We start from the raw sequence: 24,348 nt of genomic DNA, 5'->3' as shown, positions 1-24,348 counted from the left end.
TTATCCTTTGGGTATATAACCAGTAATGGGATGGCTGGGTCATATGGTACTTCTAGTTCTAGATCCTTGAGGAATCGCCATACTATTTTCCATAATGGTTGAACTAGTTTACAATCCCACCAACAGTGTAAAAGTGTTCCTGTTTCTCCACATCCTCAGAGGTTCTTTGAACTCAGAACCTGAGTAAACTCAGTCATTCAGCATCTAATCACTCAGCAAACATGCCAAACACTGTTCTAGACACTGGAGGTACAATGGAGAGGAAGACAGACATTGGCTCTAACCTCAGAAAGCTTGCATTCTAATACAGGAGAGAAACAAACAAATACATACAAGAAAACTGCAATTTTCTAGGTTCTAGTTTGCCATCAACTCGCCATCTGGGATTATAAACTCAAAAGGGAAAAATATCCAAGGGCAATGGCAACTTTATGGTGTGAAAAGAGACCTGAAGACACAGGCTCTTTGGAGATGCAGGTCAGTAACTCTCAATATGACTATGTTTTTTTTTTTTTCTTTTTTTCAATCGATTCTTCTGTTGACTTAATAAGTTTATGAGTTGAACATGCTAAAACTGGCAAGTAGACTTCACAGCAGGGAATAACAGTCTACCAAGACTTTGTTCCTGGGACTTGGGTGAAACTCATAGGGATATATGTGTCGTTGTTTGAGGCTGGGTCTCTGTCCTTGTTCTGTGCCTTCTGTTGTTACATGACTGCACTCAAAAATAGGGTCCTATACTGAACCATACAGGCCAGTGTCAGCCAGGCCATTTCTTGTTGCTGCCATTGCTGATAATAATAGATAATGCCATCATGATGCTTACAGCATCCCATGCAGTATTCTTAAGCAGGATACAGAGATAAAACATATCAGATCTGGCATATTATTCTGGGTATTTTAAGTCTCAATATGTGTAGTAGCTCAAAGATTAGCCTTTATAATAAAACCTTCATCAAGTACATTTCTGTTACCTCAAGTATTTCTGTTTCTATCTGTAATTGCATGGCTATGCTTCCTAAGGTTTTGACAATTGTATATTTTAAGAACTGTGTTCTCCTCCTATATCATCAAAACCAGGTAAGTCCATGCATTTAATTAGGTTCCCTGTGACCATGACTAAATTATGTGTATTCTAGGATTTTGAAAACTTTTTTAAAAAAATTATGAAGCAGCTACTAGTGTTGCAAGTCAGCTAGGTGCTACAAGATTATTAAGGGTACATCTCAGTGTCTAATATTTACACTCTTCTCTTACTTTTCACCATGGAAAACATAATATGTACAAAGGTAGAGACACGAGCTTCAGTAATCACCCTGGTAGTGTTGTTTGATTAATACACTACATTTTTAAGTGTAATCTTGTATTTAGAAAGTTAGTGATGATTACATATCTAGATACTATAAGAACCTGCAAGTGTCTGGATTGCTAATATAAAAAGAGAGAGCATGGAATAAAGGAAAGGAAAAAGAGAGGAGAAAGAAAGGGGTTTGTGAACTACAGAATACCACTCCAGAGGAAAGCGATATTTGAAGGTTGAGGTGGATTAAAGGGGTCCACAAATTCTTCACCAGTGAGTAGAGTTTAGTTCCTTCCCCTGGAACTGTGATGCTTCTGCCTTAGCCTAAAGAATGTGGCCAAAGGGATGATGTGGTATGCTGGCCTCTTTTATGTTCCTCTAACTCAGCAGGCATGGCCCTCTCAAGACTGTGCAATGGCTATTCCTTCTCTCTGGAAAATATATATATATATATATATATATATATATGTGTGTGTGTGTGTGTGTGTGTGTGTGTGTGTGTGTATACAATTCCGCTCTTTATTCAAACCTTCTTTCAAATCTCACCTCCTTGTAGAATCCTTCTCTTTCTACTAATAGAATTCTGGAGCCAGCACGTACCAGCTCGCAAGAAGCACTTGTGAGCTTCTCTTCCCATCTCTGTGTTCAGTGATGTCACATCAGTAGCTGAAACCATGGAATCAGAAATTGCTACAAATCAGAGTTCCTTCTACTTTTTTTTTTCCAGAGAGCATACCACCCTATCTCAAAGTGCACATCTGTTAGCTCATAAGTATTTGTTCATTGAATAAATAAATCAACTCTGAACATAATTTCTGTACTTGAAAAGTAGAAATTTGCAAAGTGCTTTCAATGATATTATAAACTTTTTGTTCTTTTCTTTCCTTTTCCTTACAACCTCCCTATATTCCTCAGTTTTTATACTCCCAGCACAGTTAGCTTATTAAGGGCACTGGAGTTTTCCATTTTCTCCCTCTTAGAACACTCACTCTTGTGCTTCCTGTTGGAACCTTACTCTTGCCTGGAAGAATCCCAAGCTGCATCAAGAGGCCATATACATATGGCCCTGTTAGACAGTCCCAGTTGAGTTCCTCACTGACAACCAGCATCACCTGCCAGCTATGGGGACTGGGTGGGGTGTGGGAGAGGGCGTGAATCTTGGAGTTTACAGCCCAATCAAACTCCCATAGAAAATTACATGGAGCTGAAAAACCGCCCAGCAGAATCTAGTTAATCCATGATTTGTAAGAACTAATAAACACACTCATGTTTTAAGCCCCTAAGCTTTTGAGTAGTTCATTCCATAGTAGCAAATAAGTGAAACAGAATTGGCATTAGTAGTGTGTTGCCGCCATGACAAAACAGAAAGGCGACCTTGAGTTTGGAACTGCTTGCAGGAGGGAGCTGGAAGACCCTCAAGGAGACTGTGAGGGTACGAAGGCAGTGAAAAAATTGTTTTGGGAAGTTAGAGAAAAGAAGACTCAAGTTATGTAATAGCAGAATAACTAAAAATTGTTGACTGTGGTAACACGGAAGGCAAAAAGGACAGTTAATGAACTCCTGGATCTGGCTAAGGCTATTTCCAGAAAGAACGTTGAAAATGTCTCATTCCATTGGTCAAAGCAAGTCACAAGGTCAACCCAGATTCAAGGAGAGGGAGATGGACTTTTCTTCCTATGAAGAGAGAGACAAAGATTTGGTGGCCATCTTTAATTCGCCCCAAGGGATGTTGACATTTGAAGGGCATACAACCCTGATAAGTAATTTGAGAGAGCTCAAATATGACACTGAATTCTGACTTAAATATATAGAAAAGAAAAGGCATATAAAACCCTTACACCTTGAATAGAATAATAGGCTGATTTAATCTTTAATTAGGAAGGCTCATCAATTCTGCAAACCTACAGTTTGCTTCTTCTGTTGTTGCTGAAAGTAATCAAGTGGACCAGCTAGAACAATCACAGGTGTAAAATTGGAAATTTGCTTTCACTAAGGGGGAATAAGCCAGTTTCATTATGTTTTTTTTTTTTTTTTTTTGTTTTTTTTTTTTTTGATGTTGAATTAAGCAGCTAGTCTGATTTTCCTGTTTAAAAAAAAAAAAAAAGAAAACTAAAATCCACAACCAAGTGAATTACTCAGCTCTCCTTTAAAACAAAAGATTATCATTGTCACGATACAGGCAGCTTCCTTTTTATCACAAGAAGAGATGTTAAGGTAGGTTAATGTCTTTAGAATCTTTAGAATCCTTAAGAACATCTACTGCATTACAGGGAAATAGACTAGGAATTAGGAGACATTAATCTGAAAGAAGAAACAACTTCTGTCTTCCTCAATAGCAATATAACAAGAGACCGTGGTTATAGCCAAACCCCCACATGCCTAAAGAGTTAGGTCGTATTGGTCTTTACAGACACTGATATAGTTAGCAGCTGTGTTCTATTAAGTTGCTTGCATGTGCCCTGAAGAAGATTAACAATACCTTTGCACGTTGCTTGTATTTGCCCGTGATCATTTGAAGGTTAATGAGGAGATCGTGGAGAAAAAATTGGGATGCAGGGCGAGTTTATGTTGAGACTTCTTGTCTTCCTTTTTCCCATCCCTTCCCCATAAATCCAAACTTTTTTTAATATAAAAAATAAATAAATGACCCTCTCCTTCAGAGGGCAAGGTGAAGCCCTCGAAGCTAAATTCAACAGGTCAGGGAAGGAAAGAGGTGGGAGAGGTGGGAGAATAAAAATAAAGGATCAATGCTGGTTGCACGGACAGGCGTATGCCCCTGCATTAATATCCTAAGGGAGAAGGGCAAAGAACACTGACTTGACTTCTCTCAGATCCATTTAATTCAGGGATGGTGAAGGTTCTTAACAGATACTTCAGGAACTTCCAATTTGCTACCTCAATTTTTAAAAATACAGTGTAACTGCAGAGTGAATGGGGCCCTCAGCAGCCTGCATTTAGAAACACGAGCTTAAGAAGGACATGGATTGTGTTAAAAGGTGGTGGAAAAATTGCTCTGTTAAATTGTCCAGCCACTTTTCCTAACCTACATTCACTGCTCTGTATAAAAAGAAACCATCGGCCTGAGGATTCTGGTGGGATTCCCTGGCCCAGCACATGCGGATGTGGCCTCAGATCGCTGGTGGTCTGGGGTCACCATTCTCTCAGCCACACCTGGGCTCAGCACCTGGAAATGATTGGGCCTAAGCACAGGTCTTTTCGTGCCACGGGCTCCCTTCTTCCTCCCTCTCTTCCAAGTTGTTCTCTTCTTTTTGGTGCTAAGATTTCTGAGTGCAAGAAACCAGATTCTATACTTGGTGGTCCCTTTAATGCACCGAATAAACTTGTGTTAGTCATTTCACCATTTCATCCCATTTTCCATCCATAAATTGTGGGGATTAGGCCGCACTGTTGTGCCCAATGCCTATTAACTTCAATTGGAAGGCATCAGGTTCAAGAAGCCAAAGATGAGACCCAGAGCCAGCAAAGGTGACATGGGGTTTTCTTCAGGGCTTAAACACAGGGGAGAGAGTCCAGTGGCGGCAGGCTGGACAGAATTACCTAATGTACAGAAATGGTACTGGACAACATAAGTGCATGGCCCGGGCTGGGCAGGAAAACCGCAACTGCTAGCAAATAGCATGCAGTTTACATAGAATTCACTTAACACCTTCCCCTTAACAACCTCTACCTGGAAACCTCCATCCACCCTAATCCCTTGTTTGGCCCGCATTCCACGGGATGGGTGGGGGCCTCGGATGTTCCTCTCAGACAAGGAATGAATCTCCGGTTGGCCAGTCCCGGCTTCCGTAGCTTGAAACACACATTGAGCTGCATCTGCTGTATAGGGTCATTCTAAGGGTGCACTTATATTGCTCTCGAGGGCATTTCCCTAAACTCCACTCGCCCCTAGTGCTAACATCCTTTGATGCTAGAACACGGGGTCTGAGTACTGCCAAGGCCCCTCATTTTCCTTCACCATGGCCCAAAAGGCTTGTGCAGAAGATTAATGTAATTCCCTTTCTCTTTTCTGCAATATGCCCTTTTGTTTTGATAAACACAAAAGTAATTAGTCCAGAGGAACAAAGGAGCAGAGTCTTCGGAGAAAAATTAACTTGAGTGTCTTACATGGGAGCCAGCTGGTGTTTCTACAATATGTCGTCTATTCTGGGCCAAAATACTAACAATAGCTGCAACACAGTTGGAAGTGGAAGTACAAGGGCTACTGAGTGTGAATTTTTCCCCAATAGATCACAGCCACACCAACATCTGTTACTAAGTAGCAGGTGTGATCTATGGCAAGCATTATTTGAGTGGCTTTAAAAGGTCTCACTTGTTACTTTGGGTTTGCTGGGGTTATTGATGACTTTCAGTTGGGCTAGGGAGAAACGTGGGGGAATTTGCTTTTTTATTCATAAGCATGGTTAGCTCTCACAGTGAAGAAAATCATTGATGACTGTTCCTATAGGTGATATTATTAGGTTGTGGGGAAAAAAAACAGGGTCAAAATGACCAGTGAACATTGAAGCTGAGATGGATATGATGCATAATCCTACACTCACATGTCTTATGCTGGAGAATTTGGCCAAGGCAGAAATTCAATTAAGAGTGTGCTCATAAGTGGTGGGTCTAGTGTTCACTAAGATGAGCAAGCATCCTATTTCTTCCCCAAAAAGCTTTTCTTGCTTTGTTATGATTAGTGTTGTTATTATTTTCTGTTAACCCTCTCCTAGATTTCCTGGCTGTAAATACAGGAAATTATTCTTAGTGTTTTCTCTCCTCTCCTGTGTAACGGATTTGTGACTATCTCTGAAATGTCTTTTTCCACTCTCTTTTCCTCCCATTGATCTCCTTTCACCCCCCTGATTTGGGCCTCTCCGCTTATAAATGAACCTCCAGCTGAAAGTGCTCTGTCTTCCAGAGGGCCCATAACCCTTTGTTTATATCTCTCCTACAATATTTATCAGATAGTGCCTTTGCTTTGGTTTGCTTTGCGTTTTTGTATGTCTTCCAAACCCTGCTGGGTCATAAATAGATGTCAGGCAATGTTTTCTTCATGTTCAATTTTTCCACAGCATTTCGCTGTCTACCTTATGCACAACAGAGCTTCAGTCTAGTTTATCAGTTGAATTTAAAAGCTGGTAAATTATCTGCCGAGGTCCAAGCAGACTATGAGATGTGATGAGAGTGGCAGCAGGATTACAAGTACACAATTTGAGCCTGGTAATAATAATAACAACACTAACAACTCATTTGTTGAGTGCTTATAAGTTCCAAGTCTTGTAATCATCATATATATACACACACACACACCTTTAAGAACAAACAAATGTGAACTTTCTTGTTGATATTACAGATTTTTACATCATCATACAGATTAGAAAATTGAGGAACAGAGAAGAACCCTGTCCAAAGTCTTGTAAGACATAAGTGTTGGTATTAAATTCCAGAGAGCCTGACCCCAGAGCCCATGATAAAACAAGTTATTCCATGCTTCCGTCTCTCTTTCTCCTCTAGATCACAAAGGGCAAGCAGTTTCTAGGATGTCCTCATGCTCTGTCTTCCTCCTGCTCTGCAAAACTTCTTGGAATCCCTAACCTTTGGACTAACCGCCCTAGAGCTGCTATGAAAGTTCAAAGTCAGAGGGTCCGTGGGCAGCCAGGACCATCTTCCTCTCCTCAGTTGTGCCTGCTTCTCTAAATGAAGGGCTCTAGGCCTTGCCAGGAACCTGGGGAAGGAGTAGGAAAGTTGGAACTCTGAGGGTGCCAAGACGTGCCAATGGTGCCCCTCCTGGCACTGTGGCTGCCACATTGAGCTCACATTCTGTGGGCAAAGACTCCCAATATACAGTCAAACAATCCAATATTGAGTGGTGATAAATGGAAAATGAAGCAGGATGGAGGGAAGGGAGTGTGTGTGGCGAGGGGGTTGTTTTAGGTAGGGCAGTCAGCAAGTGACTGTTTCATAAAATGACAATGAATAAAAAATAAACATTTTTAAGGAAACCTCCTGAATTTGTGCATAGTCACTGATTAGAATATTTTTTGTTTTATTTGGTGTTTCCTGTCTGTAAATAGAAACTTAGAAAATCACCATTTAACGAGTCTGAAAGACCGACTCTCAGGGCTGATACGAACAAAATAATGAAGTGGGGGAAGCGATCTGAGGCACAGCCCCTTCCCATCCTGCTGACATCCTGTGGTGTGAACATTTCTCCCTTTTTACAGGTTTTTTTTTCTTCTCTTGCATCAAAGTTCCTGGTGTTCTCATCTGGTTTCCTAAAATCAAAAATTGCTCCTAGAAAAGGAAATGATACAGGCATACACACAGACACACTCATGCCACACGCAGACACACTCACACTTATACATGAACACAGAGACACACAAATACATATATACATGAACACACACATATAAATAAACAGAAATATGCACACACATACAAACACATATACATGCATGTATACATATAAACATACATAAACACACAGAGACACATGCATACACAAACATGAGCATACACAGACACACACACATACACCACACACACACATACATATACATAAACACACACACACTCATATACCACATAAGCAGACACGCACATACATATAAAGACATGCAGACACAACAGACTCATATACCGTCTACACAGAATACACATAAACACACACAGACACACATAATCATATACAAGCACGTATACACAGACATACACGCAGACGTCTAGGTCCTCAAGTTCTCTTCATCTGGTTTTCTTTTTTGTTTTGTTTTGTAGAGACAGAGTCTTCCTCTGTCACCCAGGCTGGAGTGCAGTGGCGTGGTCTTGGGTCACTGCAACTTCCGCCTACTGGGTTCAAGCGATTCTCCTGCCTCAGCCTCCCAAGTAGCTGGGACTACAGGCATGCACCACCACATCTGGCTAATTTTCTGAATTTTTAGTAGAAATGGGATTTTGCCATGTTGCCCAGGCTGGTCTCAAACTCCTGATCTCAGGCAATCTGCCCACCTCGGCCTCTCAAAGGGCTAGGATTACAGACATAAGCCACCATGCTCAGCCTCTTCATCTGGTTTTCTGAAATCTGCTCTTTCTGGAAAAGGGAAGGATATACATACCTACACACACACACACAAAATATAAACACGCAGATACATACATAGATACATACATAGACACACAGATATACACAAGGATTGAAAATAATATATTTCATCTGGGTTAGAAATATTTACAAATAGTAAGCCCTAGAAAAATCTCTAATTGTTCAATTAGAAGCTTTACCAAACCAGGTGGGGGAGGGTTTGGGGCCAGGAGAGCTTTCTCAGCACTCCTGCAAGCAAGCCTCTGGCTATCACCTGTTCTGTCTACACCCAAAGACAGGCCTCCTTGAGATCAGCAACTTTCCAGCTTGATATTCTTATTATGTGGGTCTTAGCTTTAAGTCTCTCAAAAGGACATTTCAGGGAGATATTTTTAAGCAAATTCCAGTCTATTATTAAAACACCTGTTCAATCGTGAGACCATTGCCGACATATGAGGGATTATAGGCTGGAGAAAGAAATGACAGTACAATTTATTAGTTGTCACTTGGCTTAGTTTGAGAAAACTAATCCCCTGTATTTCCTGTTCAATTATTCTTAATAAAATTAGCAAAAATGTCCTCTTTATATTTATAAGATTATGCCAAATGCAATAGATTAATTTCTTACATGTCACCATTTGGGAACAAAGTAGGAAGATAGAATAAAATAATTTATTTCTTTGAGCCATTGTCTGCATTTTAGCTTCTATGACAATCAAAATTTCTATGACTACGTGGCCGTTCTCAGATAGCCACCCATTTCAGAAAACCTCAGCAATTATACACACTGCTGACATGATACAAGGGAATCCAAAAAAATGCTTCGTTATTTACCTTCATACATCTTAGTCCTCTGTATTGATTGCCTACGAGGCCCTGAAATGAAACATAGGGATCGAGCAGGTGTCCATTCCATTCTTTCCTGTGCACATTAAGTCCATTAACAGAAACAGCCCGACAGCACCGGTTTTAAGTCAATGTCTTTTAAAACATGGATTCTCTACCACAGAATGACTTTTCTTAGAGAGGGGAATAGATGACAGAGGAAGATGAAAAAGAGAGGCGTATACTGGAAATGAAGGGGAACAGATCTGTTTTAGTTATAAAACCTGATCCCACTCCCCACTAAAAAAAACAATTAAGCAGACTGACCTTTTCAAGTTCATAGACGATTTTTCACCTCCTCTACTCCTCCTTGCGTCTATATCTTCACAGGTTCATTTTCTTATTTCAGGAGACATAAACTTTGGCTAAGAATATATCAGAACATAGATTGAAATAATTTTGCCACAAAGGATGGTGACTGGGTCCAGTGTGTGAACTCAGTTTTCAAAGAAATAGGTCAGAAAACTAAGTGATGTGGTAATATTAGAAGTAGAATAGCTCATAAGCTTTATGTTGGAGAGACAAGGAAGTTGGCCTTGAGAATTCTCAGTAGTAATTGACATGAAAGGAAATTTGAATTTTGGGAAGAAAAGAAAAGTAATGTTGTCCTGGGAGTACAAAAACTGAGGAAAGGCTGGGCACAGTGGCTTACACATGTAATCCCAGCACTTTGGGAGGCCAAGGTGGGAGGATCACGAGGTCAGGAGATCGAGACACGGTGAAACCCTGTCTCTACTAAAAATACAAAAATCTGCTGGGTGTGGTGGTGGGTGCCTGTAGTCCCAGCTACTCTGGAGGCTGAGGCAGGAGAATCACTCGAACCCAAGAGGTGGAGGTTGCAATGAGCTGAGATCGTGGCACTGCACTCCAGCCTGGGTGACAGAGTGAGACTCCCTCTCAAAAAATAAATAAATAAATAAATAAATAAATAAATAAATAAATAAATAAAAATAATGTAGGATGAGCTCTGATTGTAGCATTTTCTGATTTCATGGTGTATTCTCAGTATGGCTGATCTCCGCTACTGATGTGACATCACTGAATACAGAAATGGGAACAGAAGCTTACAAGTGCTTCTTGTGAGCTGGTACATGCTGGCTCCAGAATTCTATTAGTAGGCAGGGAAGGATTCTATGAGGAGGTGAGATTTGAGAGAGGATTTGAATAACGGGAGGAATTGTGCAAGGCAGATGTATGACAGAAAAGTATTCCAGAGAGAGGGAACAACCATCGCAAAGCCCTAAGAGAGGGCCAAGCCTGATGAGTTAGTAAAACATCAGAGGCCAGTGTGGCTGGAGAAGAGGGAGTGAGAAAAAAGACCAGCAGGACCAAGATCATGGAGGGCTTTGCAGACTGTCATGAGGACTTAGGATGCTGTTCCAGATAGGATGGGAAGTGACTGGAGGGATTTGAGTAGGTGCGTGACATGATGTGACTCCTGTTCTAAAAGGATCTCTCAGGCTGCTAGCAGAGAACAGAAAATGGGAGTGGGGGTGGACAACAGAGGAAGTAGGGAGACAAATTTGGAGGCATTTGTTAATTATCCAGGCAAAAGATGGTGGTGGATTGAACAAAGGGGAGTGGTAAAAGTGGTGAGAAGTCACATTTAAGATCTAGGAATCTGTTGTTCTTACACACATGAGTGCATGCGTACATATAGGCATATGTACATATAGGCATATGTACGCATGTATGCATATACACATATATAAACACATACGTACATGCCTATATTTGAATTCTGGAAACTGTGCTCCAGAGGTGACATATTTTGCTTTAGGTCAATCACCTAGGAAGTGATCAAGCCAGGACTGATACAAAGCCCAGGTCTGTACCGCTCAGAATGAGGCAAGAATGGGGTAGTAGGGTTGTTTTGAGCCAAATCAGGGCTTGAAGATTAGTCTAGCTGGTAAAAACACTGGGACATATTTTGAAACTAGAATGCACAGTGGGTACTAGTAGATTCTCTCTGGAGAGTAAGAGAGAGAGGAGCCAAAGATGTTTCCACGGATTTTGTCTGAGCATCTGGGCTAATGGTCTGCCCATAAACGAAGTTGGAAAGTACCAGGAGGAACATACTTGTTGGGGGAAGGCTGAGCATTTGGCTTCAAATATCTTAGGTTTGAGATGCCTTTTAAGCAGCCACAACGCAACAGAGAGGTATTTAGAGATGGAGTCTAAAGCTCAGGAAACAGGCTGGGGCTGTAGAAACAAATGTGGAAATCATCAAGTTAGTTGATGGTATCCAACTCCATGGCAGTAAATGATTACCTATGAATAAGGGTAGCCACAGAAGATATGTGAGGAGGCCTAATGCCTGGGACCTTTCAAAATTTAGAAGTTAGAAAACAAGAGAATCCAGCAAAGAAAACTGAGAAAGAGAAAGATAACAAAGTAAAAATAAAACAAAAGCATTTTGGTTTTTCAGACACCAAGAAAAAAATGTTTCAAGGAAAGAATAGTCAGCTTTACTAAATGCTGTTCAGAAATCAAGAAAGATGTAGACTTAAAACTGACCTTTGTATGTGCCAACCTAAGGGTCAATCGTGACCTTGAAATACAGAATTTCAGTGGAGTAGAGAACAGGGAGGGTGTTGAGATCAAGTTTCATACGAGTGATTTTGAGACAGAATGAGAGACAGGACAGCGAAGAAAGGTAATGCCTTCAAGGTTTGTTTTATAGCAAAGCAAAGAAATGATGCAGGAGATGTACAAGAATGTGGGAGGAGGCTGGGTGCGGTGGCGGCTCATGCCTGTCATCCCAGCACTTTGAGAGGCTGAGGCGTTGGATAACCTGAGGTCAGGAGTTTGAGGCCAGCCTGCCCAACATGGCGAAACCCTATCTCCACTAAAAACACAAAAAAGTAGCCAGGTGTGGTGGTGTGCACCTGTAATCCCAGCTACCTGGGAGGCTGAGACAGGAGAATTAGTTGAACCTGGGAGGCGGAGGTTGTAGTGAGTGGAGATCACACTGTTGCACTCCAGCCTGGACAACAGAGCGGGACTGTCTCAAAAAAAAAAAAAAAAAAAGAATGTGGGAGGAGAGAAAGGATTTTAAGTAAAAATATTACAGCATGTTTGTATACCAATTATAATGACCCAGTGGAGAAGGAAACATCAATAATTTAGTAGAGGCCGGGCGCGGTGGCTCAAGCCTGTAATCCCAGCACTTTGGGAGGCCGAGACGGGCGGATCACGAGGTCAGGAGATCGAGACCATCCTGGCTAACACGGTGAAACCCCGTCTCTACTAAAAAAATACAAAAAACTAGCCAGGTGCGGTGGCGGGCGCCTGTAGTCCCAACTACTCGGGAGGCTGAGGCCGGAGAATGGCGTGAACCCGGGAGGCAGAGCTTGCAGTGAGCTGAGATCCGGCCACTGCACTCCAGCCTGGGCGGCAGAGCGAGACTCCGTCTCAAAAAAAAAAAAAAAAAAAAAAAAATAATAATAATAATAATAATAATTTAGTTGAGAAGGGAGAGGGGAGAAAAAAATGACAAAAGCAAAGTGGAGGGGATAGGAAGAGATGCCTGCTGGGAGCAAGTGGAGACTGCTGGTGGAGAAGAAGCCCAGCTGATTCACCCACCATCACAGGAAGGCAGGCGGCATTCAAGGGCATCGATGCAGACCATGTGGAAGGTTGGTGGTAAGCAGAGAAGAATGTTCTCAGACTGTTTCTGTTTTCTCAGTAAAATGAGAAGCTAGGTCATCATTGGCTGAGAGTGCAGAGTGGAGGTGGGGGATTTGAGGTTTCGGGGTAAAGGAAAGATATTAACTGGTCATATGGGAGACGGGGAGTGAAGCAACTTGGGAATGCTGCCAGGCTGCCTGGCAATACTGAGGGTCCACTTGAGATTTGCTATCATAAATACAAAGTGAGGCCCGTCTCCGGTCAACATGCCTGGTGGATTCCCCTTGTGAAATTTAGCTGTGCAAGTGCAGTTGTGGAATCTGAGAGCAGCTGGATTTAACCAACGTTAGCCTTTTTCTAGGTACAGAAGGAGGAAGAGCCCATCAAGGCAGTGTTTATAATAATAGTGTGTGGAATCTAAACGAGGCAGGGAGGAAAGTGAGGACTCAGAGGGGAGAGGGGAAGGGGGGGTCACTGAACAGTTGACACCAATGGCAGATATCAATGGATCTAAGGTCCCAGTGGGCCAAATCACTGGAGTTGGGGGCACTAGAAAGAGTGAGCCAGGACTATAGGAGGAACTTGTCAGACAGTAGCATACATTAATTGAGATTTTAGAAGTGGTGCAACCACAGGTAATAACATGATACTACTGGGGAGATTTTTGAAGATACCATACTTGGGGATCAGCTCTGATAACTGAAATCTCAGAATGGCGGGGCTCAAGCATTGGTGTGTTTTAAAGGCTTGTCAGATGATCAAAGGCTTGTCAGAGGTGAGAGCTACTGGTCTATGGATTATTTTTTCTTAGTATGAATCAAAGCCTGGGCATTAGGAATTTTAAAATCTCTTGCAGGTGATTCTTAATGTGAAGCAAAGTTTGAAACCCACCTGGAAGGCCTGTTACACACAGATTTCTGGCCCTACCTCTGGAGTTTCTGATTCACTAATCTGAGATGAAGGCTAAGCATTTGCACCTGTACCAGGTTCCCAGGTGATGTGGATACTTTTGGTCCAGGGACCACTCTTTTAGAACCAATGATCTAGACTGGAGTATTTACTTTGGGAGTAGGTCGATGAGATAAAGCAAAGCCTCTCAAATTGTAATGTGCATGCGAATCATCTGAAATTTGTTGAAAGGCAGATTTTGATTCAATAGGAAGGGGGTGGGGTCTCAGATTCTGCATTTATTATAAGATCTCATAATACTGATATTGTTGGTTTGAAGACATACCTTGATTAGCTACAGATAAAGGATAAGATAATAGGGGAACTAAATGTGAGAGCTTTCAATAAAAGAAATACCAGATATCTATTCAGCCCCCACTTTATGTCATGCATTGTGGCGCTTTCTGCTAGCAAATTAAATATGAAAGGGCAGGAACTTACCAAATTTATGTCAAGTTTCATTAAATGTCTGCTACTTGATTACACAAATAACCAGTCGGTATTATGGGAGGCAACCTCGAGTGACATGGTACTGTGTTCTAACTTTTTTCTGAGTAGCATTTCCATACTTGGACAAGTTTGAAGACCTATCCCTACATGTATGTTGTGTGAGCTGAAGGAGCCACCCTCATGCTACGTATTATTTAAAGTTGTAAGTTGTGTGTTTTATCTTTTGGGAGACAGGGTCTCCCTCTGTCGCCCAGGCTGGAGTGCAGTGGGGCAATCATAGCTCACTGCAGCCTCAAACCTCTGGTCTCAAGCAATCCTTGTGTCTCGGCCTCCCGAGTAGCTGGGACTATAGGCATGTGCCACCAAGCTCAGCTAATTTTTCAATTTCTTTGTAGAGATGGAGTCTCACTATGTTAGCTAGGATGGTCTCAGAATCCTGGCTTCAAGTGATCCTCCCACCTTGGCCTTCCAAAGTGCTGGGATTATGGGTGCAGCTACTGCACCTGGCAATTTTTATCTTAAAATTCTGCGTACATTTTACCTACTAATTCATTAATGTCTGTTTTAATAGAAAAACATATTTTTACTTCCATCTTGCAAGGAAAATTCATGTTTCAAAGAGGGTCTGTTCTTGCCTCCTGGTTTTGTGTTTCTCTTGGAATATGTATAGTCAGTATAAGAATCAGCATTGGAGGAGGAGGAAGAGGAAGAGGAGGGGAAGGAGAAGGAGACGTGAAGAAGCTATTGCTATGAAATGGTTCAGCTTGGGCTCCAGAATGACTAAATGAGCTCAAATTCAGGCTCCACATCTGTCAGCTCTGTGGCTGGTGCCAGCAGAGTTACTTAACCTTCGTGTAAACCTCAGTTTCCTAATCTAAATAGGAAAATTCAAGCAATATTTATCAAATATGGTTTTGTTAGTATTAAACGTAGTATCCACATTCAGTATTTAGCCCAGTACCTGCCACGTAAGAAGGGCTTTTTCCCTGTTGGCTGTTATTGTTACCATTTCAAGTAGTGAGCAGAGCTGGAGTCAGGTCTTGCCCCAGTAGGAACCCATTTTCTAGACTTTCAGGCAAGTCACAGCTCTTTTTAGGACATCATTTGTCTTCCCTGAGGGATGAGAGGAGAGCCACAGTTGTGCTTCTCAAGCTTGAGCAGCATCACAATGAACTGGAGCTTCTGACTCAGCAGGTCTGGAGAGAGGTTTGAGTTGCGTTTCTAACAGGAGTTCTTTCTACACTCTATTGATACTGAACAGAGCGTCAAGAGCTTGCATAATCATGTCCAAGAATTAGTGAAATGAAAGAATTTGAAAAATGTGGAGTTAAAGAACTTCCTGGCTAACAAAGGGAGCCTTGGCAATTCCACCCTACCTTGACATTTATAGAAGAAAAAGCAGCTCCAGGAAGAGCAGAGGCTGGTCCAACTTAATTCAGATCCAGAACCAACACCCTGATTTGGACTCCCCTGTTTGTGTTTGCCTCAAACTCAAGCAGCATCATCGGGAAAGAAGTTCTCATTAACTTAGACCTGGCTTAACTAGTGTGTGATCAGTTCCCCAGCCAGAGCGTACAAATGAGATAACAATAAAAACAATAGCTAACATGTATTGGCCCTTTGCCATATGCCAGGAGCTCAGAAAGAAACCATGTTCCACAGACAGACACCAGCACTTGCCATTCATTCAGTACCATTATATCTTCCAGACATTTCCAATAACTTCTACAAATCCTCAGAGATCTCTCACACCTGGTCACACACGAGTTGGTGGCTTTGCCAAGTTTTCCTTCCCTCTCCTGCTTCAGTATTCACTGCTGAAGTCCTCTACCTAGGCTCAGCCGGGTACAAAACAGGAAAGTGCCTCCCGACAATGGCTGGTTCCCGGGGTCCTGAGGGGTCTGCCCTGAAAGTCTGATAAGTTGGGCATTGCACAACTGCAGATGTAGTCACAGCTCTGGAGCGGCAGGAGCCGAGCACCTTATGGTCTCTGGAGCATTCCACATGCCAAAGCCTGACTGTGTTTCAGGCAGATAGTGGAGGACCAGGGAGGCGCCTGCCCAAACTAAACAGCCCCTGCCTCCTCCACATGGAGATACTGCTGTCCAGCTTTCAGATTCAAACAGACTTTTTGAGTTTCAGAACCAGGTGCGGATGATGGGGAATCATGATCAAAGGTCATTCTTTCAGTCCTGCTAGTTTACTCACTCTCTTTTAGGTCGCTAAGCTATTAGCATCAGCAGCCCAATTTAGAGGGAATTCCTTTCAGAATCTGTCATTAGGAGGAGACTTTGTTTTTGGTGGCTTCTTGATTGTCTGTGTCTGTGATTTACAAATATATTGGTGAGAATTGAAAAATGCCGAGTTAAGAGACTGCTTAACAATTTTAAAAAAATTCAAATGAATTTTACAGAAAAGCTTCAAAGAAGAGTATGGGCTGTGCTTTATATTCCTCACCCAGCTACCACTAATATTAATAACGTATGTAACCATTGTACAATGATCAAAAGCAGGAAATGAACCGTGGTCAGTAATGTTAATTAAATTGTACCTTATTGGAACTGTTTCCCACTACTGCTCTTCTTCTCTTCTAGGATTATATCCTGGGTTCCATTGTTCTTTAAGTTTTTTTCTTGCTCTCCTCTAGTCTGTAACAGTTTCTCGGTCTTTCCCTCCCTTTCATGACCCTGACACTTTTGAAGAGTACTGTTCACTTACTTTGTTCCCTCAGCATGGGTCTGCTTAACATGTTCTCATGTTATAATGAGATTACAGTTTTTGGCAAGAATGCCTCAGAAATAATGTTGTCTCCTTCCTGGTGCATCTTATCAAGGAGTTCATAATATCAGTACTTCTTTTTCCTGGTGCTATTATCCTTGATTACTTGGCTAAGGTATTATCTGCCACATTTCTTCATAAAGTTAAAATCTTTCCTTTGTAATTAATAAATATCTTGAGGAAGATAGATACTTTGAGACAGTACAAATATATAGATAGATAGATAGATAGATAGATAGATAGATAGATAGATTTTGCCCTCAAGCTTTTATCCATCAATGTTAGCATCTACTGTTGATCCTACTTACAACAATTACTGTGGTATTTGATTAATGGTAATTTTTCTATTCCTCCCTTTGTCTCCACATATATTGTTTGGAATTATTTTGTAAGGAAAAATTTATTCAATTCTTTATCAATATGGTCTTATGGACAATTGGCATTTTATTATGTGCTTTAAGATTCAATGCTATTGTTATTTATATTGTTACACTAATTGTTGTACTTTGGTCATAAGGAGCACCTTTGGGCTCACTCCTGTATCAGAAAGCAACTTTTACTGGAAGTAGGCATTAATATTATTCCCTTTTAATTGTAGGATACATTTCTCTACAACATAATAATCATCACCTGAGAGACTTGTTAAAATATGACCTTTGTCCCCATCCCCAATGCTCTGATTCAGAAGATGGGTTTGGACTCTGTAATCCGCGTTTTAACAAAATCTTTGCTATATTATGCCACTAGGCCTAAAGACACATGCTGAGAAACACTGTTTTAGAGATGGTGTTTCCTTCTATATTCTTCAGATTTTTGAATCCATATGTCTTTATGTATTTCTATCTATCCATGAACTACCTACCCACCTGCCCACACATACGCATTTACACACGTACAATTTTACTAGACGTTCTGTTTGACAACCTGTTTTGTTTATAGTCAATAATTTTATTAAAGTTTTTGTATGATATTGAACATTTTCAAGAGCTATTGAATTTTATGTACCATAGTTTGTTAGATAAGTTTTGTTATAAATAATGCTGTTTTTATGTATACACATATATGTAACAATGTGTGTGTATATATATGTCATATATAACTAATTATTTCTTTACAGTAAATTTATAGAAGGAAAAATGTTGAATCAAAAGTCATTCACATAATTAAGGATTTGGAAATATATTGACAATTTGTCCCCTATTGACAATATATAATGGTGTTTTTTCCTCTACGTTTTGACAATGTCCCATCATTTTTTTTTTGTAAAATTATTAGCAAAGTAAAAGATACCTAGTTTTTTACTGAGATTCTTTTTTGTGTGAAGTTGAACCATTTTAGTGTTTTCTTGCCCATTTATATTTCTTCCTGTAAATTGAAAAGTTGAAACTATACTTTTTGATCCAGAAAACTAAATGGGAAAGTGAAAATTTTAGGAAAATTGACTTTGTGACAAAATGAAAGATTGATTGTACAGTTAAGAGTTGGAGACAGGGGTTGCATATCTACTCAGCTACTGAAAAAAAAAAAAAAAACTGATACAAAAGTTATATTTTGTGCGTACGCTCCACATAGCACTTTTCACACTGCTCTGAAATCACCGCTTCTCACTTACCCTGTTGCTGAGGGCAATTGTTATCTGCTGGCTGTTAACTTTTTCCATTATATCCTTCATGTCCTGCCTATCTCAAAAAAGATTTTCCCTGGGTTAAACTAGTTAAAAATAATTAAATAAACTTAAAATTAAAGGACAATTTCCAGAAACTCTTAGTAAGTTGGTTGTTGCTGTTAGCAATAAAATTAAGCTGTAAGATTTCTGGGAGCCAAGAAAATAAGGTAAACATGTTGAATTGTATAACTTTTATTGCCTGTGGAAGGAAGCTCGGTGAAAAGAAACAAGGGGAAAAAAACTTTTCATCACCAGGATCTTTATGTAAAAGACACATTGGGTAATATTAAGCACAATGCGTTCTGCTAAAATTTTGGGGAAAAAAGAAAAACAACAGCACATACTTATGCATATGCACATTTTGCATATAGATATAAATATGTTTTTATCCTTTCTGAGGGCACAATAATATAGCCTAATTCAGTGAGTGTATTTTAATAGAACATCGTCCAGGTATATTGCTTTCTGAAAATCAAAATTTATACAGGAACAGAGCTTAGAAAACCTAGATCCACATGACAGAAGGAAGCTGAGGTACAGTTAATCTTAGAAGAATGTCAACCAGGCATCCACAAGTGCTTGAATAAACTTCAAGATTCCTGTACATCCCCCCATTTTTTTTGCAATATATAGATATTCTCCAGGAAGAATGTCTGTCTCTGCCTCTTATTTTCAAAGGGGTCATTAACCCAATCTGCTTAGGAGCTACCTAGCTAGACTAGCAGACAACCCCAAATCATTTTAATTTGGCTTATATGTGATGCTTTCTGGGTAATTTTAAAATTCTCATTCCATAAGCTGAGAATCAGAAAGAGATACTGTGGGATTTTTCTAGGAGGAGTCAGGGGAGTAAAAATGGGGCTGGTATTCTGGACTGGCATAATCGAGGGAGCTGCTGGTGTGAGGAAGTTGATGGAAACCCAGCACTGGCTTTTCAGGTGGGTCCCTGCTTGTTTTATAACTCCGGGCCATAAATTCCAATTGCTTCTCTACTTTTCTAATTTCAAAATCTCTCATTAAAAATTTATAGTGAGCAGTCATCCAGCTATTTATGACCATGTCTAGACAACTGAAAAACAGCAAACGGTGGCAGATTCAATTTGGGATTTTTGCTTGTCTTGGTGACCAGTTCAGATCAGCGCAGAGCTGATCACATCACTTGAGTGGAAATCAGATGTTAATATCATTGGAGAAATTGACCTGGGGAGAAAAACTGATCACTTCTTTGGAGGTGGCCTGAGCCACAGACAGATATTCATTTTTTGTTTTCAAGTGTGTGTCAACAGGGTCACTGTAGTAGTCTACTCAGGCCGCCGTAACAAAATACTGTGGGGGGGGGGTGGTGCTTAAACAACAAACATTTGTTTAATTACAGTTTTGGAGGCTAGGAGTACAAGATCAAGGTGGTGTCAGGGTTAGTTTCAAGAGATGCCTCTCCCCTTGGGTTGCAAAAGGCTCCCTTCTTACTTTGTCCTCATATGGCCTTTTCTCTGTGCACACCAATCGCTGGCATCTCTTCCCTTTTCTTTTTTATTATTTTTTTTATTTTTTTATTTTTTTGAGACGGGGTCTCGCTCTGTTGCCCAGGCTGGAGTGCAGTGGCTGGATCTCAGCTCACTGCAAGCTCCGCCTCCCGGGTTCACGCCATTCTCTTGCCTCAGCCTCCCGAGTAGCTGGGACTACAGGCGCCCGCCACCTTGCCTGGCTAGTTTTTTGTATTTTTTAGTAGAGACGGGGTTTCACTGTGTTAGCCAGGATGGTCTCGATCTCCTGACCTCGTGATCCTCCCGTCTCGGCCTCCCCAAGTGCTGGGATTACAGGCTTGAGCCACCGCGCCCCCCTTTTCTTATAAACAACACCAGTCCTATTGTGTTAGGACTTCACCATTATGGCTTCATTTAACCTTAGTTGCCTCCATAAAGCTCCTATCTCCACATATAGTCACATTGTGGATTAGGGCTTCAACATGTGAATTTTAAGGTGACATGATTCAGATCATAACAGTCATTGACTAAGACAAGTTTCTTGTACAAGGGAGGTGACACTCCATCGTTTTTAGGCAATATTCCTTAATTACCTCTGTGGCAGTGAGATCCATTTCAGTCAGCTATCTTTAGGAGGGATTATTCGTTAGCATTCATAAACTGTTCAGAAACCATCTCTGCTTTATTGACACTGTTACCGACAAAATGCCTGGAGACAGGGAACACCCAGGGCACCCGATGGGGAGGATGGGCAATGACAAGTGTTATGGCCACTAGAGAATTCTGACTTTCAGAGACAGAAGCCCAGAGTAAATAATGCCTTGTAATCCGTGTCAGTGGAGTGGGGCTGGCACAGTGAGAGAACCCATGGTTCAGTGCCCAGATTTTCCCCGTTACAGAGTGTGCATTTGTTTGCTTGTGGGGTAATGGGCTATGTGTAATTCTTAATGAGGTGGCAAATTGGAGGATTGTGGAAGCACCAGATCTTCACAACCTGCATATGGAAAGATCACAGGATGATAGCATTTTAGAAACAATAGATTTAGAGAATTAAGGAGTACTAATAGTGCCCTATGTTTGTTCGATGCTTCACAGTTGAGGAGGCTTTTCTATAACACTGCCGGGCTGAGGCTGATACCAGGTATAGACACCTGGACAGAGCTGGGTTGGCCAAATTCTCTCTGCTGTAAATTTGGAATTGGGATTGAAAACTATTGGTTGGTCTTTGCTGACGTCTGCTACTAAGTGTATATAAGCCCAGGAGCTGTGAGAAAGTTGTATCCAAATGGACCCAGTAAAAGCTGTTTGGCAGAAAGACAAGAGTGAATTAGATACGCAGAGTGTGGCAGAGATGGGTTATGGAAAGGGAGAGAGAAAGAGGGCAGGAAGGCAAGAGCAAGAGAGACAGGTGACAGGAAGGCTGAGACTGAGCGAGTAATGGCTTTGCTCCTCATGGACACAGAGGCAAATTCTGCCTGGCACGGTCAACTCTGTGGGCAGGTGGGTAGGGGCAGTTCACTGAATAGCAGAAGGGGTATTGTTGTGAGCTTTGGAAACATCCTAATGGTTTTACTAGTTTTACACTTCAGATTCTGGGGTAATTTTTAATTCATTAAACAGTACTGCTTTCTAGAACACTCACAAAGCTATGAACACTATAGTTAAAGTTCTGGAGACATATCTCAATGCGAGGAACATATTCATGCAAGGAAACACTTTCAAAATAACTCATGACCTTTATATATAAATCCCAGAAATACGTTTTCAGTATTTTGATTGTTCTTCTCTGATCTACTATCCTATATACACCACAGCTCTTCTGATGCACCTTGCTCCAATGTCCTGCTCCCAGAAAAACCCCTTTGTCTTCTCCTAATAGCCTTCTGAGGTCTCCCCCACACTTTCTTATTGACACATTTAAGAACTTTCTAGAAGGGCGAAGAAGAACGAATGGGAAAGTTAAAATTTTCCTATTAGCTTACAGAGGGAAATTAAAGGCTGCAAATAGCCTACTTTTATAATTTATATCCCTATATACTTATGATAGTATATAGAAAGAACATAATCCTAGAATTGTGAGAGCTGAAAAAGACTTTTCAAATGATTAAATCTTGACAGTTCTACAGATGAGGAACCTTGGTCCTAGATTTGAGAAACACTTTAATAAAGATTACACATTTAGATAATAGCAGTCTGGGCTAGGCACAGTGGCTCAAGCCTGTAATCCCAGCACTTTGGGAGGCCGAGGTGGGCAGATCACCTGAGGTCAGGAGTTCAAGACCAGCCTGGCCAACATGATGAAACCTCATCTCTACTAAAAATACAAAAATTAGCCGGACGGGGTGGCAGATGCTCGTAATCCCAGCTACTCAGGAGGCTGAGGCAGGAGAATCACTTGAACCTGGGAGGCAGAGGTTGCAGTGAGTTGAGGTTGCGCCATTGCACTCTAGCCTGGTCAACAGAGTGAGACTCTGTCTCAAAAAAAAAAAAAAAAAGAAAGAAAATAGCAACCTGATCACATGACTATTTCCTATTTCAGAAGAGCAAATGACTGAACTTCTCATATAATTGTACAGTGCTGGAACTAGGAGGAGTTTAGAGATCACTTCTTTTAGCCCCCATACTTTGTAGGTGAATGAATTGAAGGTAAAAATCAAGTGAGGGTCAGGCATGGTGCCTCACACCCGTAATCTCAGCACTTTGGGAGGCTAAGGAGGATTACTTGAAGTCAGGAGTTCAAGACCAGCCTGGCCAACATAGTGGAACCCTGTCTCTACTAAGAATACAAAAATTAGCCAGACAGGGTGGCACATGCCTGTAATCTCAGCTACTCGGGAGACTGAGGCATGAGAGTAGCTTGAACCTGAGAGGTGGAGATTGCAGTGAGCTGAGATCATGCCACAGCACTCCAGCCTGGGTGGCATAGTGAGACTCTGTCTAAAAAAAGAAAAAAAAAAAGAGATAGAACTATGGTTTAAATAAATTGACACAAGGAACTCTAATTGGTAATACCAATAATCTCTTGAGTAAAACCATGTTTGACACTCTTTCTCTCACTAACACACACACACACACACACACACGCACACGGAGTCCTATGCACTTTTCCCTATTTTACATCTTGAGGCCACTGGGGATATGCTAAGAAATATTCAGAATACCTAGATCTCTGTGGAGCAGAGTTTGGAAGTCCCTGCAAGCCGCGCATGTCAAGACATTCCCTATCTTTACAGCACATGGTCTGGGGGAATGCAGGCTTTAGCAGGAGAATGTGTCAGAGAAAATGCATTTGTTCTAAAAGGTTACACTATAACTTACATATTTCTACAGAACAGCTTTAGAACACAGAGAAAAATGAAAGTAAGAGGAGATAAAAACTAATTTGAGATCTGGCCCAGGTGACTTCTTAAAAATCATTGTTTATTTTCAAACAATCTGAGATTCTTAAACGTCTTCTAAAAAGGCAGAAGTATACGGGCTTGGTTCTGTTGACTGAGGATCCATCCCTAATCAATCAATGATTGGATGAGAAAACTGGTTGTCATTACTCTCCAACGTATAGGTCAGACACAAACCATTTCACTCATTCCCAAGCTGCTTGCTAATCCCCCAAACATCTTTGCGTAGCAGGGGAAAGTAAAATTTCTTCTCGCGTTCACATTTGTTCTCATGAAGGCGTGCCAGCAAAGCTAACAAGGAATTTCCTGGACATTTTGAATAACGAAAGAACACAAACTGGGGTGATAAGGGCTCGGTTAAGGATGAACTTGAGGGGATTTTACAATAAAATCCAAACAAAAGGCAAGTTTGAAGGAATGGAGTTGAAATGAAGAATAAGAGGATGACATTTCTTTCATGACTAGTTAATGGAAGGACTCCAAAACTGGCTTTTCCTTACTCATCTCCATCTGTCAAAAATTATACCAAAGGCCTCATCTAATAGTGTTCTTAAACTACTTTGAATTTGAAATGTCACTAGCATAGGAATTAGAGATTTGTCTAAAATTCCATTTTCATATGTGTTCTTGTATACAAAAACAACAGCAAGTCTAAACCATGGCTTTTTAAAACTAAAGAGTTTGAATCCTTAAAATAAATATATATGTTTTATAAACAGTAATGTGAT

Source organism: Papio anubis, chromosome 10 (assembly GCF_008728515.1).
Source record: "Papio anubis isolate 15944 chromosome 10, Panubis1.0, whole genome shotgun sequence".
NCBI classification, from domain to species: domain Eukaryota; kingdom Metazoa; phylum Chordata; class Mammalia; order Primates; family Cercopithecidae; genus Papio; species Papio anubis.
This window is presented reverse-complemented; position numbering follows the sequence as displayed.